Below are 6,000 nucleotides of genomic sequence, written 5' to 3'. Positions count from 1 at the left end.
CAGGTCGGCAGTCTTACCCATGATTGCGGTTTTGAGTAATGAACAAGACTGGGAGTTTTTAAAAGCCTCAGAAATCTTTTGCAGGTGTTTAGAGTTACGTCTTTGATTCAGATGGTTAGGTTAGTAGCTTGTTTAGAGAACCTTTTCATGATATGCTAATTTTTTGGGACAGACATTTTGGGTTTTCATGAGCTGTATGCCATAATCATCAGTATTAAAACAATTAAAGACCTGAAATATTTCAGTTGGTGTGCAATGAATCTGAAATATATGAAAGTTTCATTTTTATCATTACATTATGGAAAATAATGACCTTTATCACAATATGATAATTTTTTTGAGAAGGACCTGTACATTTGAGCTGGTGTGTTTGCATTCACACTGCCCTGTGCAGTCAAGCCAACCTGTTGAACCAACCTATTCCTCCGCTCGCCTGTGGGGGCGCTGCACCAAGAACTACTTAAAGAAACAACACAAAAACCTCTGAAGACACTTCTTCTTCTTCTTCTTCTGGAAATAAAAACAAAAATGGAGTGGCATCAAGTTTTAGCAGTTTTAGGAGTTATATTTTGTCATTTTTCAACAATGGACTCAGCATGAGCAGAAGATGAGACAGAAGACCATGGAGAATATTGTTTTTCACACAAGGCAGCTGACGGCTCCATATAAGGTAAAAGAAATGTGTGTTTGTTTGCCCTGCGCTGTACTCCACTTCTTGCTTGTGGAGCGGGGCCCGGTCTGTTTACATTCACACTGTACTGTAACCGCGCTGGAGTTCTCTTCTACCAGACCGAGACCTAGGTTTTAGCCCGGGCCAGAGTTCGCCTTTTTGTTCCGTGACAGAGTTCGATGGCGCGTTCACACCTCCCCAAACGAGCCAGACTTTCTTGGAAAACAAGCTAGAGTTTGATTAAAGCGGACTAAACAGGGCTGGTGTGAATGCACCCTTAGTTTGAAAAGGGTTTTAATGTTGACCACCTTTTGTAAGTGGGTTTGACACCTCTGGTTTGGAGCCTCCGCATTTGATCTAACTCGTCCTATAGTTTTTGACATCCAGACTTGATAATCACTGAGCACAGTCTTCAGGCATTGCAAACCAAAGTTATCAAGATCTTTCTTCAACATTAATGCTTGTGGATGTTGCCAAGCTTCAAAATCTGTCCATTTGCCATAAAACAGCAGGGTTTAATAACATCTGTATACAAGGTCATAGCTGCATGAGACTTTGTGTGTCATAACAGACCAGCACTCATCACTTTCACATGGTGAGATTGTGTCATTACATTTGCCCTGCCCTCTTTGAACAGGAAGTCACTTGTTTTCTTGCTTGTTCTCTTCCTTTTACTCTACGATTCATACAGATTTAAATCTGTGTTTAATGACATAGCACACCATGAAGCTAAATCCTTCTCTCAACACTGGCTGCTGGCTCAAGCATGTGGGCATGGCTGAATGGCAAATTCCAATCCTCTGCAGTTTGCATACATTTGGCTATAAATCACAAATGCATGATCCAATTTGCTCTTAAGTGGATATAAATTACATTTGTTAACCTCTAAAGAAACCATTAGGATTAAATCAAGATTTGACTCCAGTGCGACTCATCGATTACTCCATCAGCTATAGCTCCTAGATAACTCATGCGATCTGGACTAGATTTTTTGTGCGTCATGAGTGAGAACTTCTAGACACATTGGTGGTGTTGTTTTCATGACATCAATGATGCCCTGTCCGCTCAGAGAAAAACAAAGGATTACTGGGTGACTCTTCCAGCTTCTCCCTGTGTATGATATAAGATTGAAATTGTATTCGCTAACTATTGACAACCACACATGGCATGTCGAAAAGCCTAAAGGAAGTCCTGGCAAAACATTCGCAACAAAATAGGAAGTGACAACAACTCATGTCTGGAAGATTGAATTTCGGCCAAACTTGTAAGACTTGCAGCTGGACAAGTACTGACATGGACGTAAGGCGATGTCGAAGATTCGGTGAATGCACACCACATCCCACTTTTAAAGAAAATTGAGGATGATCTTGCTAGATGGAAATCTCGACTCTGGTCTCTCGTGGGAAGGATTGCTTCAATAAAAATGATGGTTTTGCCTAGAATAAACTATCTATTCTCAATGATTCCAAATAAACCATCATCTAACTGGTTTAGATCCCTGGATTCTTCCATCTCTAAATTTCTCTGGAAAGATAAACCCCCACGTATTAAACTAAAAACACTACAGAAGACCAAAGATAAAGGAGGACTAGAGCTACCCAATATCTATTATTATTTTCTAGCCAACAGGCTAGAATACATCTCAAGATGGATAAAACACACACCTCTTGATGAACCCTGGCTAGACGTAGAACAGACACTTTGCAATAATATAATAATTTCGGACCTTCCATTCATTAGCTCAAACATAAAACGACAGGAATGCTTTAAAAGCATCAATATCAGCTCCTCTCTGACAGCTTGGTGGGAGTTTCTTAAAATGACAGAGTCTTTACTAATTCCATGCAGACGTACACCCATCTGGAACAACCCTGACATCCTACAACAGAATAAGATGATAAACTTCCCAGGTTGGAGGTGTAAACACAGACAGGAGGTGGAACACCTGGAGAGCTGGTGCAAAGAAAATAACCTTTACATCATTGTGAAGAAGACAAAGGAGATGATTGTGGACTTCAGAAGGAACAAACTCACCTACACCCCCCTGAACATAAGAGGATCTGCGGTGGAAGTGGTCTCCAGCTACAAGTAATTGGGGGTACACCTGAATGACAACCGCAGCTGGGGCAACAACATCGCCAGCCTGATCAAGAAAGCTCATCAGAGACTCTACTTCCTCAGACGGCTGAGACGAGCTGGACTGGGAAGCTCAGTCCTCACCGCCTTCTACAGGTGTGCAGTGGAGAGCATCCTGTGCTCCAGCATCAACGTGTGGCATGGAGGCTGCACAGCTGCAGAAAAAAAGCTTTGCAGAGAGTGGTGAAGGCTGCACAGAAGTCTGTTGGGGGTCGGCCTCCCCACCATCACAGACATTTACACCTCCAGATGCAGGAAGAGGGCCACCTGCATCATGAAGGACCCCACTCACCCAGCACACACACTTTTTGCACCGCTCCCCTCAGGAAGGAGGTTGAGGAGCATTAAGTGTAGAACCACTAGACTGAGGAACAGCTTCTACCCTGAGGCTGTTAGACTCATGAATCCCTAACCAGAATAATCACTGTGAAAAATCACATGTTGCTGCTGATCTACTTCATGTTGATGTGTTCGTGCGTGCTCATCTGCTCACACAGACTCGTGTTCGTGCTGCTGTTCGATGTAATGTTTTTATGCTATTAGTGCTTAGTGTATTATTTAGTTGATGTTTTTCTTAGCTCATATCTTCGATCTTATTACAGTTTTTCTTTTACATTTTATTGTTGGATGTAACTGGCACCCTGTGTACATAATCTCGTTCCACCACATGTACCACATGAGATGTGAATCACTTTAAATCTTTGAATCTCTTAATCTCTAAAGGAATCAAATATCTGGAACATATATATGAGGAAGGAGACTATATCCCATTTAACGGATTAATAACGCAATATTGGATTGATAAGACTAAATTTTTAGAAAATCAACAAATTAAATATATAATAAAAAATAAATTTAAACTCAATAACACTAAGATTGAAATACCAACAAGTGTATTAGAATTCCTTAATCATAACCCTCCCAAATTACTATCTAAGATTTACAGGACACTCATTAAAATAGATTAATCAATATCCCTTCCCATAGTAAAATGAGAGACAGACTTGTCAGTCAACTTTGACCAAAACTTCTGGTATCAGTTACAGTATGTCTAAGAACTTTTAAGATGATTAAAGACTCCAATTTACAGTTAATACAATACACTGCTGCCTGGCCCAAAAAACAAAAAAGTCGCCATCTGGATTTAACAAAGCAAATGGGTATGATCCTCCTGTTGGATAATTACTTCATGGACGATCATCTTTCAGCTGGCAACAAGTTATTTAACCCCAACTGGTGCAATGAGTTGCTTCTCATTTCTTAAACAACCATGTGGAAAGACACATGGCGTGGTTTTGGAAAAGATGTCAGTCTGTTTGGGAAGGGTCAAATCATTGGCATCAAGCAGAGAAAACATCTAAGGAGATTGCAGAAACTACTAAAATTGGGTTAAGAACTGCCCAACGCATTATTAAAAACTGGAAGGATAGTGGGGATCCATCGTCTTCGAGGAAGAAATGTGGCCGGAAAAAAATCCTGCATGATTGTGATTGGCGATCACTTAAACATTTGTTGAAATCAAATCGAAGAAAAACAACAGTAGCACTCAGGGCTATGTTTAATAGTGAAAGTAAGAGCATTTCCACATGCACAATGTGAAGGGAACTCAAGGGATTAGGACTGAACAGCTGTGCAGCCTTAAGGCTTGTGGTGAGGCTACGTGCTAACACTAAAGCTGGAAAACTCCCGATACCATCTCTCTTTCTGTCAAACATCCGCTCTTTGGACAACATGATGGATTTAACAAGATGGATTTGCTTCGTCTGAGAGCGGACGCCTCAGAAGAGATGATGAAGTGTGCAGTGCTTTGCCTCACAGAAACATGGATTACAATCGAAATGTTGGATTCAGCTTTCTAGCTGGATGACAGACTCTTTTTTTTTTTGAGCGGAGTGTGCAGTTATGTGAGTAAAATTTGGTGCACAAACTGTACTCTGGTAAATTGTCATTGCTCTAAGGCTTTGGAGCAGCTAACAGTGAAATGTTGACCACATTATCTACCCCGTGAGTTCACAGTGGCTTTCATAACAGTTGTTTACATAGCTCCGGATGCTAATGCAGCTCTGCAGGAGCTTCATGATCGCCTTAGCTTGCTGCAGAGCAAACACCTTGAGGCTCTTTAAATAGTGGCTGAACACTTTAATCACGTGAATCTAAAATACTGCCTCCCAAGATTTCACCGACATGTGGCCATACCATTTCGTGGAAACAACATGCTAGACCGTGTTTACACGAACGTAAAAGATGCATACAAAGCTGAACCCCACCCCCACTTAGGACTATTGGACCACATCGCAATCTTCCTGTCCCCTGCTTACCTGCCCCCGCTGAGACGCTCCAGACTGGTACAAAATAAAGTTAAATCTTGGATCCAGAACAGTGGCCCCATACTGAGAGATTGTTTTGAAAGAACAGACTGGGAGGTCTTCAGAGAAGCTGCTGAAAATGAAGCAGCACTAGATCTGGACCAATACGCATCCTCAGTTCTGGGGTACAATAGTACATGTACTGACAATGTCTCCACCTTAAGATATGTTAAAAGTTACCCGAACAGAAAACCTTGGCTGAATGCAGACATGCGCACCCTGCTGGAAGCCGAGAACAAGACCTTCAGGTCTGGAAACTCACAGGAGCTGAGAAGGACAAGGAAAGAGCTCGTTACTGGTATTAAGAGGGCCAAGGCCACATATGCACAGAGGATCAAGGGCCAATTCACCTCACAAGACCCACGGAGCATGTGGAGGGGCATTAAGTATAAGATTATAAAGGCAGGAGCGAACAATGCCCCAAAGACCCATCACTGCCTGATACCCTCAACAAGTTCTACGCATGCTTCCAAGATCCAAACAGACCACCCAGTACCAGACTCACCTCACCACCAGATGAAGAGCTTCTCAGCGTGACCTCAGCAGGATTAAGGAGTACTTTCAGGAGGATTAATCCTCACAAAGCAACTGGCCCAGACAACATCCCCGAGAAAGTGTTGAAAGAATGTGCATCTTTAGCACCTCACTTACCCTACTGACAGTTCCCACCTGCCTGAAGACTGCCACCATCATCCCAGTCAAAAAGAGCTCTACAGTGACTGGTCTGAATGAATCGGCCAGTGTCCCTCACCCCGATAGTCACTAAATGCTTTGAAAAACTGGTCATGACCCACATCAAAACAACCATCAGCATCAACCCTCATCAGT

General features: G+C 42.2%; 1 protein-coding gene across 1 annotated transcript in view; it reads left to right on the top strand.

Moving 5' to 3' along the window:
• depdc5 (DEP domain containing 5, GATOR1 subcomplex subunit) overlaps positions 1 to 6,000 on the top strand; it is a 393,910-nt gene that overhangs the window by 12,672 nt on the left and 375,238 nt on the right. The gene's annotated exons all lie outside the window — the stretch shown is intronic.

The sequence above is a fragment of the Nematolebias whitei genome, chromosome 9 (assembly GCF_014905685.2).
Source record: "Nematolebias whitei isolate Nwh7 chromosome 9, NemWhi1, whole genome shotgun sequence".
NCBI classification, from domain to species: Eukaryota; Metazoa; Chordata; class Actinopteri; order Cyprinodontiformes; family Rivulidae; genus Nematolebias; species Nematolebias whitei.
This window is presented reverse-complemented; position numbering and strand designations above follow the sequence as displayed.